General features: G+C 40.3%; 1 protein-coding gene across 4 annotated transcripts in view; it reads left to right on the forward strand.

Moving 5' to 3' along the window:
* The window catches only part of ADD3 (adducin 3), a 101,769-nt gene that overhangs the window by 32,709 nt on the left and 55,595 nt on the right, over positions 1-13,465 (forward strand). For 2 of the 4 annotated variants that reach the window (XM_061372651.1, XM_061372656.1), the window contains exon 2: positions 3,345-3,389. The exons of 1 other annotated variant lie outside the window; for it this stretch is intronic. The gene's annotated coding sequence lies outside the window, so the exon portion shown is untranslated. Of the gene's footprint in view, positions 1-3,344; positions 3,390-4,969; positions 4,991-13,465 lie in introns of those variants that run through there. One more of the 4 variants, XM_061372652.1, reaches the window with a different exon arrangement.

Consider the following 13,465-nt stretch of genomic DNA (forward strand, 5'->3'; position numbering starts at 1 on the left):
TGGAACTGTTTGCATTCCTGTGGTCAGTGGTATAAGGAAATACCATGTTATGAAAAATTCCCAATTGTTTCCTTAAGGGCTCTTAGAGTTGCACAATCTTTTGATGATTTTATTTGTTAAAAAAAAAAACACAACAAAACATACACACACAAAAAAAACCACACAAAAAAACCCTTCTTCAGTTTGGAACTCAGTTCTCTTAATTATTTACTAGGGCTGTTTTTTATACTTAAGGTTTGGATCCAAACCAGGAGTGTATTTTCCTACTACACACTGATTGACCATTCTAATACGAGTAGTTGAAGAAAATTGTATTTTCATTCCAGGATGTGTTTCTTTGGGATATCCCATCCCCTGACTCTCTGTCATTTTGGTTACTCATAGTTTCTCTCTGATGATAGATGCAGTCCTAAAACGTTGCTTCTCAGTGGGAGAGAGCTCTCAAATAACCAAGTGGCTTTTACACTTTAGTTCTAAGAAGATAAATGGTATCTCTGCCACACACACAAATCCTGTTGTCCTACAGACTGAAGCCCTCATTTAACATTTAATTTGTCTTTGCTTTTTCAGTATCCTGTTAGGATTTGTGCAATATGTCTGATTTCTGACATGTGCATTTATTCAGATGTATTCCAAATTCGTTGAGGCTGCTCACATTCAATATTTACTGCTGTCGTGTCTTGAGTTAAATCCATCTCTCTTCCTAATTTACTCATCCAAGAATGTCTTTCAGTTGTTACTTTCCCTGATCTGAGAGCTGGCTTTGAGTTGGTTCTTTATTGTGTAACTGTTATTCCTCTTCAGATTTTCTTTTTCCCATTCTTTATGCAATCCTTATCCTATGTTACTGATTGTATAATATTCCTTTTGGCCATACAGGCGTTTAATTAATGCCTAAGAGCTGAGAATATGGCCTAAACAATGCTCAGCATAGTGAAGACAACTGCTGGCCAGTACTTACGTCAGAGTTTCTTATCCATACTCAAGGGCTGGGCAGAGTGGGATAAAAAGACCCCAGTGGATTAAGCAGAGTGAATTAGGTCATGGTACCAAATGGCAAGGGGTTATTTTTGTTGGTTTTGGCTTTTGTTTGTTTGTTTTAATAATGTGAATTTTGAATTGGGAAGGGAGGAAGAACTTGCGAAAGTGCATTGAGTGATACTAGGGAGAAGGGATGTGAAGAAAGGGATTGTATCCAAAGAGTTTGTGACAAAGGGCAGAAAAAATATCTGCTCAAAAGGATATGACGTTTGGAGTGTCATGGTTCCTGGCCTCAGCTGTTTTTCCACTGCCTTATGCTGAGAGCTATAGGGTCTCCAGCTTCTCCAGTGGCAGAGTTGAGCAAGGTGGGCATCACTTATGCAGGGGTGCACTGGCCTTCATGAGAGTGAGCAGTTCTTTGCAGCTCCCAGAGAGCTAGCTAATGTAGTGTTAAACACCATCATAAATGGGCATCTCTACATTCTGCCAACTGGTGCTGTTGGACCAGGAGGGAATATTACATTTTCATGTCTGAGAGTGGTCTGGCAATGCCCTCTAGAAAGAGTAGCTGTTAGGCTGCAAGACAGGCTCTCTGCTTGTGGGTGACAGCTATGCTTAAAATAACATATCGGGAACTTGCATAGAAATAGCATTCCCTTATCTCTAGCAGTGTGAAGTAGATGAAAAATAAACCCTACTCATGCCGAGAATAAGCACTCACATTAAAGTGTTTAAATTCCTGATGCTGTGGAGGGCTCCTGCTCTAACACGACGTTGTGATGCCAGTATGTTTCCTCCTCTTTCCCCAGTCGCTGCCATCGCTTGGTGTGCTCTGCCAGGGAGCACTTGGCAGCACAACAAAATGAGCAAATATGGCCAAGCCCCACGCAGAGCACCTGGCTAGAGCCAATCCTGTCCCCTAAATTTGTATTCCTGACAGATCTAAAGGTAGATGAAATAAGTTTGTGGCTGTTTACGTGTATTAATACTGAGTACAAGTGCACTGTTCATTCCTAAATAAGAACTTGCTGAAAACACTGCCGTATTTACGGCAACAATTATTTTTCAAGGGCGTGAGGAACAGACTTTCTGTGACAAAGTAATTCAGGGAAAAGAGACAATTTGAGCACACATGCAGTAACATCTTATTTTTAACCATGGTTCTCTTGGACACTTTTTGCTTCAGAGTATCTTGTGACTGTAATGTCTCACAGTAATTTTGTATCATTCTACTTGCCCTCTTTTGGTGAAGGCTGTTTTCTTTTGAAGTCAGTTCTTTACTGCTGAAGTTCATAGAGAGCACTGAGAAACCCAGCCTTTAGTACTGATGGGGAATGGGATAGCCAGCCTGCTGAAGTGTTGAAACTGATCAAGTATTCGTAGTACAATATACTGAGAAGACCTAAGCAGCAATGTTTGAAGTTACTGTATTAGTCAGGGAGACTGGAATGGAAAAGCTCATGATGGTTGAAAGAGGCTGTTACAACCTCATGAATAGCACCAGGTTTGCAGGTTGGTGAGAAGTGCTGCCTTGTGCCTGATGGTGGGCTGAGCTCAGGGTTTTCATGATGCATAAAATGTCTCATTTGCACTGTATAGATCTTAAAAAAGAAAATGTAGCATATGTTTTCTATGCCTGTATAAAATCAAGGAGTCTGGACCCTGTTCCCCAGGAAATAACTGCTTTTCTTTGGAGGAGTGGTCAAGGGAAAAAGGAAGACAATGGAAATAGATTTGTCAGGTTTGATTGAACTTGTGCTCAAAGACTGAGAAGACAAAAGGTGACAGAATTAAGCAGTTGCTATCTGATTTACTCATTCTGCTTTCATGTCGAAGATGAAGGCAAGCAGAAAACCCATAGCTACTCAGTGGTGGGAAAGGGTCAGAGCAAGGTGGTTGTTGCCTTACGAACTTTGCACACCAGTAGTTGTCAACCTTCAAAGAGAAGTATTGTGCTCCTTTCACTGGCTCCCCACCCAGCCCAAGCCTGCCTGCGGCAGCTCCAGAGCTCAACTTCTGCTAGGCAACAACAGGAGTTGTGTACTGGGGCTGAGAGGCTCTATTTTAACAATGCAGCAGGTAGACTGGGTTCTACTTTGATTTGTAACCCAGTGTGCCTGAGGCAAAATGGTGAGATCCCCAGCTAGCTGCTCTTAAATGAGACTACCCTACAAAAGAATCTTTTGTATGTGAAAAATGCCTTCTATGATAACACTGTAAAATGTAATTCAATAAAACACTCTGAAAAACAGTTCATGAAAATAAATGTTGTGTTAATGTGTTCTTAACTTTTAAGCGTACAGTATATTGCAATAATACTGAAAAGTCTACCAGGAGTCGGTAATCTCCTTCTTGTTTTACAGGTCAACTACATTACTAGAGCAAGGAGAGCTGTGGAAAAAATCAAGGTACCTAAAGAACATTTTACTGTCTGAATTCTTGGCTGTGTGGTTGCTCCTCATTTAGTGTAAGGATTTTACCGGGGAGGAGGGGAACTGGATCAGCAAACTGCCACATTAAAAAGCAGATACCAAAAAAATTCACATTAACTTTAGTCTCAGTGTTGTGCAAAATACTTTTGTGAGATGAAATCGTGCTTTAGCTTTGGTGTGTATGCAAGAGTCTGAACAACTATCCATAATATTTAGAATCCTAGGATCATAGAATAGTTAGGGTTGAAAGGGACCTTAGGATCATCTAGTTCCAACCCCCCTGCCATGGGCAAGGATACCAGATATTTGCTCCAGATGTGTGATGGAGCATCTTAGATATAAAGATATCAAGGTGTTCTGCAATTTCGAGCACAGTGAGGTGAATATCACCTATTTATACTGCTGGGTACACTGACCACCTGATAGGTATCATCAAAGATGAGTGAATGTGGTGCTTGCAGCTTTGACATTCATCACAGTCATCAGCAGATTTCACTTTATTTAACTATGATGTGTAGAGTTCCTAAAGATGCAGAAGGAGGAGGACAAAGACATCCAAACCTGAGCAGTAGCCTGTGTTTTACAGCTGAGGAACCAGGGGGTTTTGATACCTTTTTCAGACAATTCTAGTACATCCTACAAGTGTTACTATGGTATTGCTAGCATATGTTGTGTTGAGGTCTTCATTTTTATAATAGGCAGCAAACATTCCTGCAGTGCAGTTTCTTAGGGTTTTTAGTACCTAATCTCTTATCTGAAGTATGGTTTTTATCAGTGTTTTCTACAGCTTCCCAGTCCTTGATTAAAATAATGCAGAGGGGTATAACTTATGTTTTCATGCCTGTTATGTAACCAAAACCACCTATATTAAAATAACCCTGTTGCTAACACCTGGCTGTGATTCTTTTGAGTTTAGTTTTGGGGGGCTTTTGGAGTCAGAAAAGTTATTTTTTCCCTTATTTGCTGTGAAATATTACCTGGGAAATGCTAAACGTGACTTACAAATGCAGTGCTATAGGGCAGAAACAAGGAAGAAGTCAGAGCATTATCACTTCATCAGAATACAAAGACAATGGCTTTTATTAATAAAAGCTTCTTGCATACTTTTATTCTAGTTGAATAGTGCTGAGCTGCCTTCTTCCACTAAGAGTGCATGAATTTATTACTTATTGCTCAGAGGAGCTGTGGCTGTCGCATCCCTGGCAGTGTTCAAGGCCAGGTTGGATGGGGCTTGGAGCAACCTGCTCTAGTGGAAGGTGTTCCTGCCCTGGCAGGGGGTTGGAACTGGTTGATCTCTAAGATCCCTTCTAACCCAAACCATTCTGTGATTCTGTGACATGCTCATTGATAATGCCTTTCATTTCAAGAAGCAGATGAATTTCTTGGTTCTTTGATTTTTACTTTTAAGATCATTCAGGTGATCTCTTCCACCTTTAAATTGAGGTCTTCACTGATGCTTGGGCTGTTTAAAATACAAGTTGTTTTCCTGGGATACTGGGTGACTGACAGCTGTACATGGAGCCCCAGCGTGTCTGCGTTCCCTTTGGTGTTGAACTGGCCTCTCCTGCAGGCTCCTGGTAAGATGAGAAGCTGGCAAAAAGCATAAAATGGAATTCATGTGTGGCTGGAAAAAAGATACAAGTGAGTCTCAGACTCTTTATCTGGCGTCTCCAGTGCTGAAGGAGAGGTTTCTATCTCTTTGCTCAATTTAGACAGATTTTGCTCCAGACATTTTTTTGCCCCTCACTGTGCAAAACCTGTCAGATCCTTTTCCTGACACTTTCTCCCCCATCCGTCCCTCAGAAAGACTTCAAAAGAGATTTTTTTCCCTATTGCAAAAGGAGCCAGACACAGCCTTTCTCATTCACCCTGCATTTGAAGCATTGATAAGTAAAATGTGGCTGACTCCAAACTGGAGACTTTCCCAGCCATTTAAGAAAACACTGTTAATAGTTAAGTTTTAAATGAAACTATAGGTTTGTTCTCCCTTCTTTGCAATTGCTCTTTTATGTAATATATCCCAAGAGTTTCAATTCTCTCCTGTTTGAAGCAGTCAGAATTCACTACTGTCTTTCTGATTAACACATATTGAAAAGAAATGTCAATTCCAAAAACTTTTCCATATGGGAAAGGTTTCTTTATTCATAATCTGTGTCACGCTGTTTAAGCTGTAACTTTCTTTAATGCCTTTGGATCATCACTGTGCGGAACACTTATTGCAGGAGTGCCCTAGCAGAAAGAAAAACATTATTTTTAAAACCTGAGACTGACTAAGAGGAGTCTGGAATGGAAATCCACTGTCCTGCATAATTGTTTAAACCTGCTACACAGTTGTGCAAAGGTACGAACTGAGAGGCCTCTGCCATAAAATGGAACTGGGACTTCATCTTCAAAGACAGGGTATGCCTGAGGACAGCCTCTGGTCCTTTTAATACGAGTAGAGCTCACTTGAAAGGCAAAGCTGCAGATGAGGAAGAATGTAACCTGGGGGTTTATGAGCTTATTCAGTAAACTCCAATCTGGTGCATTGCATTATTGCTGGGAGAACACAGTAAAACAACTGCCTTTTTATTTCCTGCTCTGCCTCAGGAACAGTCTAAAAGCAAATGGTATAAAAATACAGGAAGATGGAAGATTAATCTAAATCTGTGTTCAAATATACCACCTGAATTGATTTTTCTTTTAAAGTAATATTAAAGCCCCCAAGCGCTCCCTGAAACACAGAGACTGGCTGCATTATCCCCCAACTATTTAACCTGGTTAAGTCAAATTCAGTGTTGGCTCTTAGCTGCTGGGCAAACTGCACTCCCTGCAGCTTCTGTTGTCCCACGTGTGAGGAGGTCTCAGACCCTCAATATCCAAGGGACCTGTTGGGGCCATTTTCTAAAACTGTCTCACTAAACTCTAAGTAGATTCAGCAAGTTTATAAAGTTGATTTTGGTTGGTTTTTTCTCCAGTGCCTTTCTTTGATATTAAATGCATTTCTACACTCCCATTTAGCATTCCTTATTTGGCTAGAAATTAGACTTTTAAAATCCCCTTACACATAGTATTGTGGAAGAGGTGAAGGTAGGGCAGAGTAAAACAGTTACCGAAGTAGTTTTGCATATTACCGAAGTAGAGTTGACAAAAAATGTTGTCCCTATCCTACTTACAGTGTCAGTCCTTATTGTCCCATTCCCCAGCGTGTGCACACACATGTGGTGCTGGGGCATATCTGTTTTGCAGCACTGGTGAGGGTTGTGTTTCTAACCAGGCTGCTGTAGTTTTGGTGCTTTTGAGCCTCTGAGCTTTCTAAGCCTAGAAGAAGGCTAGATGTATGTGGACTATTTTAAGCATGCTCTTAAAAGCTTCCTGCCCACCCCTAAATGCATCTTTCAACACATCTGTCTTCATCTTCCTGCCAGCCCTCACCCTTTAAGTCCAGCAAGGAGGAATTGTGACGAACATTGGCTCAAAATCCATTTTGAGAGTGCACCCCTTCCTAGGACTGCAAGTAAAACTGTTCAATAGGTGTTTGCTTCTGTGTATATTGCATTTCATGCAAATAAGGAGAGATTGTATTCCCTGTCTTCTGTCAGTTACCAGCCTCGACAGAACCACACTAACATTCTAGAGGCCTGGGATCCTTTACTGGGGTCTTTACTGTCCCCTCTGATCCTCATGGTCACTGTGAAGTTTCTTATTTTGGTCAGGTTTTTAATTGGGGCTATTTAAGTCACCCAGGTGGGGCTCTTCAAACATCAGTGACTACATAATCCTGTCTGCATGAATGATGAAGCAGAACATGGGATACAAGTGTATTTCTGCCTTATATGCCTGTTCCCAGTAAATATTCATAAAAAGAAGTTGGTCTAGCAGTCCGATAGCAAAAACGAAGTTAAACACACAGCTGGGCTCATGCACATTTCATAGAATCATGTAACCTGATATACTTGGCTCTCCACAGTGGATCAGTTTGAAGCTTTTTTTGCTCCTAGCATGAGAAGTTTCAATGCAAAAAAGTCTGACTTAATCTTCTCACTAAACAGTTATGGTTGCAGACAGTAAGATTTGTTCATGCAATATCTGCATTCTGCATTTTCTCATATGGGAAAAAGATCACTACATTCATCATGAAGACTATCGCATTTTTCTGGAGGCTTTCATTTGTGGGACTTTTTCTCTCCTGTCGAGGTAAAGAGACTTCCTGGAGCTCAGTTCCTGTTTGCATGGCTGGTCTCAACCTTGTCCTGTACTGGACGTGACGGTTGTGCTGTACCTCCTCCACCTCTTCATCTTTCCCTGCTGGTGGTAGTGTTTGTGCTGCACTGTGACCGCTTGCATCAAAGCACTGGAACTCTGCCCAGATGCTCATAAACAAATGAACTACAATGTGGGATGTATATTGTGCAAGCTAAAGTAGTCAAAGAGTATATTAAAAAAGAGGTAAAAGGAGATCCTGTTCAACATTTTTACTGTTGTTGCCTTTGTCCCAAAAAACACTTGCTTTTTGTGTAGCTCTTGTTGCTTTGTTACATATGTGAAAGGGTTTTGTGGTTGTTGATTGTGGTTTTAATTATTATTTAAAAATCACAATCATTTTCAACATAGATTGCTATTATAAAATAAAACTTGGTTATCTGTACCCTTAGTATCAAGCTGGCGATCACTTGTCTTACAAGAGCCAAACCCAAAGTTTCTCTGGCATGCTCACTATAAGCTTGACCACTTGCACTGCTTCTCTCTATGATGGAAAGCTGGAGGAGGAGAACCCAGTGGCTGGGGATGAGGAAGTTTTTAAAGTAAAACAGGAAATCATCACACTAGTATACTTACAGAATTGCTGCTACTTCTGTGATCTATAGTAGTAAGGAAAGCTTATCCAAAATCACTCGGCCTTTTAAAATGGGAATAGAGCACTTGAAGCAGAGACTCTGCTTCCACAGGCATGCTGCTAATCACTGGGTTTGAGCAGGGTTTTTGTAGATACAACTTCTGTTAGGAGAGAGACATTCAGGGTTTCCCAGCCAGCGTATCTTTTGAAGGCATTAGTTTAATTATGTTAAAATTCTGAATTATTGGTGTCCTTTTCTTTCTGTGTTCCCATGAGGGCCTGGAACGTGTTGAAGAGTGTTGGATTGCTCTTCACAGTTTTCCCTTTCCGATGCCCCTATCGTGGAAACAGTTTGCTGGCAGCAGATAAGTTTCTGTATCTCATTGCCTGTCAAATTCCTCAGTCCCTGTGATAAAGCAGTTTCATGCGAGACAGAAGGAGGAAGAGGACAGCATTCATGTAAAGTCTCTCATTGTAGCAGGGTTGGAAGAGCTTGGTGGGTATCTCCAGAGGGAATTGCAGGGGGTGGGTGCTGCCAAGCACAGAAGTGCTGGAGCTCGCCAAATAAACCCCTTGTACTTTTCCAGTTGACACAAGTAGGCTGCTAGAAGTTAATAGTACAGCTTGTGTTATCAAATCCTGTTAATTGTGAATTAATGAAGAGCAGCTCTGCGAAAAAGAGCTGATAGAGTTATTTGCTGGCTTGTGACATGGTGATCAGATTTTCAGCTCTTTCAGTGTGATGCTGGAATTAAAATGCTGATTCAGAGTTGCAGACTGACATATTTTAAACCAGTAAGCTTATAATACAAGAGAACAGGCATAGCTTAAAGATTCTTTCCAAAAGGCAAAATCATTCTATTCTGCCAGTGCTAGAACTGCTAATAAATGGGTTTAAATGTGTCGTCCTCCCTCTACCACATTGTACTTAATATTTTAAATTGCTCCATAGCTTAGGAGTGAGGCTGGCCTTGATGGTTTAAAAATGCTGAATGTTTGAGAGCACAAAAGAAGGTAGCTAGATGTGTATCAGCTCAACCCTGTGACTTTACCATGGAGATTGTTGGGGTTTTATCCAGCCCAGTTTGGCTTGGCTTTATTCATAAGCTGAGTGCAGTGAATGGGGAATAAATGTTTGAAAGTTGTAATTTTTCCAAAGTAGTTACAAGTCTTAAAACTCTCTTCCACTCAATACTGACTTAATAATTTCAACAACAGGCTGTGCTTTTAGGTTTTCACTCATTGAAGTGTATTCGGTAATTGTACCTCCTTAGCAGATGTTGATACTTAGAAAGTCAGTTTAATAAACACTTAGCTTTTTGTTTCCCCTTTGCTGAGGCTGGATTTAGTTCCTAACAGCTCAGTTCTAGTAACATGAGGGGGTTTTGTCTGCTAATGACCAGTGACTCTTCACAGAAAAGAATCTGTTAGATGTGGAACTAGTTTTTAGCTTTGGCTTAGCTGTGCACCTTGCCATGGCAGGCTGAAACAATGCGAGTCATTTGCAGCTGATGCTCTCTTAATTCTGTTCCTTCTAAAGGGATTATGCTGTTAACTGAGACTTTGTAACACCACAGTCTGCTGATTATCAGTGTGGAGTGCTAGGAAACCTGATTTGTTTTGTGTCATCTTTAGGCTGAGGAGAGTTTGGGTTGCAAGGGGTTGCGAGCAAAACAATCTCTGACATCGTGTGAGTGCGAGGAACTTGTTCATGCTCTGCATTCAGGATCTGTTTTCAGTGTGCAACAGTTGCTGCTGTTGCCCGGTTTCTACATCTTAATGTAGAGATATGTGGAGCTTCACGTCAAACAGTTCGGTTTGAAGCTTGTCTATACAAGTAATTAGAGTAACCTGTAACTGGTTCTCTTAATTTTAAGTTCAATTTATCCATGTTTCTGGATTAACAGTAGTGTAGCTACACAAACCAGTGAGAGATGGTTGCTGAACCAAATGCATTTATTCTCAGCTAACAGTCTTTAAACGGTCTTGTGCCATCCTTACAGTTATATTTGACACAGGCTGTGACTTCAGATTGAGTTTATTCTTCTAAAAAGCTAAAGCAGTCAAGCTCCCCAGATATTACAGTCTAACAACAAACCAACCCCCTTTGTTTGCTTTCTGTTTGCAGTCTTTGAACAAGTGCTCTTTAAAAATGAGGACTTATGAAACACATGGTATTATGAAATATATAACTGTAACTCAGAAGAGTTCCAATCCTGGTTGTTATCCATTGAACAAATTGCCTTGATGTTTGGAACAGTAACCTGCCACCATGAAGATACAGGAGCTGATTTCACGAGTGTTTTCAAAGGAGGAAGCCTGTTGATGCCAGTCTTAAGCTTGTTAGAAGTCTTCAGTGTCACTTTCAGTATGGTGGCCTATGGGGTTTGGGATGGCAAAGCTGGTTCTTTACCTGGCTCTCAGTCAGTATGGTTGTATGGTTGAACTGAAAGTTCACTGGTAGCATCTGAGCCAGGGAACTGAATGATGCAGTTCACATGCCAGCCCTCTGCCTTTGCTTGTCATAAAAGAATACTTGTTATAGGGGAGTTGAAGCTTGCAGGTAGTAAAGCAGCTTTTAAAGACTGTGAATTAGAAGTTGGATAAAACATATGCAATCTATCAAAGGCATCCAACTTTTTGTTGTGGTTGTTGATACTTTTTAAGAGGGAAAGAGAGTTTTATAACAGAGTTAAGGGATCCCTTAGAAACAAGGAGGCATCTTTCAAAAGTTGAAGCTTTCTCCAAAGAAAATAGAAAGGAGGAAAAAAAAAAATCCTCTCACAAAGTTAATTTTAAAGTATAAGAAGTCTGGCCAAAAGATATTCTGAGAAACAATTTGCTAAAGATATGGGAGCCTACAATAAGTCATTTGAATTGAATTGATTCAAGTACATCAGAAATGGACGTTTTTCCAGACAGACTGGAGAGCTGATAGATGACTGAAGTGTAAAAGAAGTGCTCGGCAAAGATAAGGTGCAGAATGAAAGCTCATTTGTATCCAGGTTGACTTTCCTGAGATATTTTAATGCAGGAGCCTTGCTTCATAGGTGCTATTTTGAGCATTGGTCTGAAATTGAAATGTTGGTGGAAAAGACATTTAAACCTAACAGAGAGTAGCAAACTGTCAGTAGTAGATAACGTTTGCCCAAAAGATCTTGAGGTAACTGCACGTGGCAACACTGATCTGGGATCTGTTACTTCAAACTGCTGCAGGATCCGAGGCAGGAAAATAGGCAAACACAATTTTAATGTATTAAAAGCATTCCAGAAATAGTCAGGGTACCACAGAGCAGCAGGTCTGTACAGGCAAGTTGATATGTTTCAGTAGGAACAAAGACCTTGGAATTGGTAAACACAGCATTTATCTCATGGGTTGGGGGAAGGTACACATGTGCATTTCAGATAGATGGGCTTTAGCCTTATGGTGGGGCATGGAATTAACTGGTGTCAGATTTAAAAAACACGATTGTTTGTTCTGTAATCATATAGGTAAGTATATTTTTCACAAAGTTATAACCTAGAAACAGTGTGCTATAGTCCAATGCATAGGATAACTGGGTGTCAATAAATAATTGGATCATAAAAACTAGTGGACTGTCATTAACCCCCCTTGCATCAAGTGTGCTAAATAACCTGTTTGGGATCAAAATCTGTGACTCACAGTGTATATTAATTTACATGTGAATGTTTGTTCAGTTCTGGTCAAGTTCTGACCACAAGATGCAAATGAGGTTTACTTTGTGGTGTGTATGGCATGGTCAGTAAGTAGACTGCTATGGATTCTGCCAAGTCTGAATTTTCTCCCATCTTCATTTGCAACTGGCACAAATCAGACTGGATGTGTGTGACTTTTACACTGCTGGTAACACACACTTCCTTATAAGAGGATACAAAATGAATAAGGTACAGTGTTATCCTGGCATCAGAGACAAGGATTGAGGAAAAAAGGTTGGGTTGGTTTTTTTTTGCCTAATAGTAGCTTCATGCAAGTTTTTCCGTGCGTACAACCTCTTTAAGGTGTCTAGCCACATGCAGGCCAAATAGGGTTTAAGTCTGCATTGGAATAAAACATCAGTTTCTTTCCTACTAGTTCATCATAAGTGCATGAATTCATGACCTGAATAAGGAAATGGGCATTTTATGAACTTCACTTTTTCTACAAAAGAGAAAAATACCTAATTAAAAGAAAGCTGTTTGATAATGCTTGTTTCAATGACATCTCCCTTGAAGGAGTAAACAGTTGCACAAAGCAGTAAAGCTGTATGCTGTGGGGATTGTTTGGTTTTCACCTATTTATCATCCTAAGCAGGAAGAAGTTGCATTTCACCAGTTGTGTTTAAAGTTGTTGATGACTTGTGAATTCTTGAAAATAAATGTGAGGGGAAAAAAAACCCTTAATACCAATTTGTGTAAAAAAAAATATTACCTTAATGACTGTGAAATAGGTTTAAAGTGAAACAGATTTACTAGAACAGCCAAAACATCTTTTGCATCTGTCAGCTGTGTATTAACTTTATAACCGAGAACTATAAAATATGAGGAAAGGTTACCAAAAAGCTCAGGTTACAGCCATGGAAACATTTTCTTTGGCTGAATCTGGCTTTGGGGAAGTAGGCTGTAGATAAATTCATGCTATTCTTTTTCAGGCTTAGAACACAAAGTTTGCACCATTGTTGTTTCGCACACATTGTGTCATATGGAAGAAAGCATCTGTTTGTAGGTGGGTACTGATACGCTTGTGTGACTTGGAGAAGTGTTCAGAAATCATCTTCACCATAATTTACAATGCTGCGTGTTTGCCATGAATCATGCCAATTCCACCTCAGATCATCTAGCTGTCGTACAAGGAGGTGAGCTTAAATTAGCTTTTACCAAACACATTTCAGTGGAGTGCATTCAATACATTCCACTGCAGTGAACTCCATGTTACAGTGAGTACAGCAAGGGATCTGTAGCCAACAGTGAGTACAGCAAGGGATCTGTAGCCAGCTGATGGGTATGGGTATGGGGGGTGGTTGAAGCTTTAACTCAGCTTTCAATATGAACTGGTAAAGGATTTCTAGTGTGAAGGGGGACTTTTCTTATTTGCCTGTCATACCAGCATTGAAAAGTGCAAGCTTAGTACCATGTTCATGTCCAGAAGTGTGAGTTGTGTAATGCGTTTGCTCATTTTTGGCTCAATTTCTTTCATGATGGCAATAATAAAATGCAGAAGACAGTCTTCGTACAGTAG

This window comes from Neopsephotus bourkii, unplaced genomic scaffold (genome assembly GCF_033783945.1).
Source record: "Neopsephotus bourkii isolate Nb327-2 ecotype Australia unplaced genomic scaffold, CSIRO-AGI_Nbou_v1 NB_1615, whole genome shotgun sequence".
In the NCBI taxonomy this organism is placed as follows: domain Eukaryota; kingdom Metazoa; phylum Chordata; class Aves; order Psittaciformes; family Psittacidae; genus Neopsephotus; species Neopsephotus bourkii.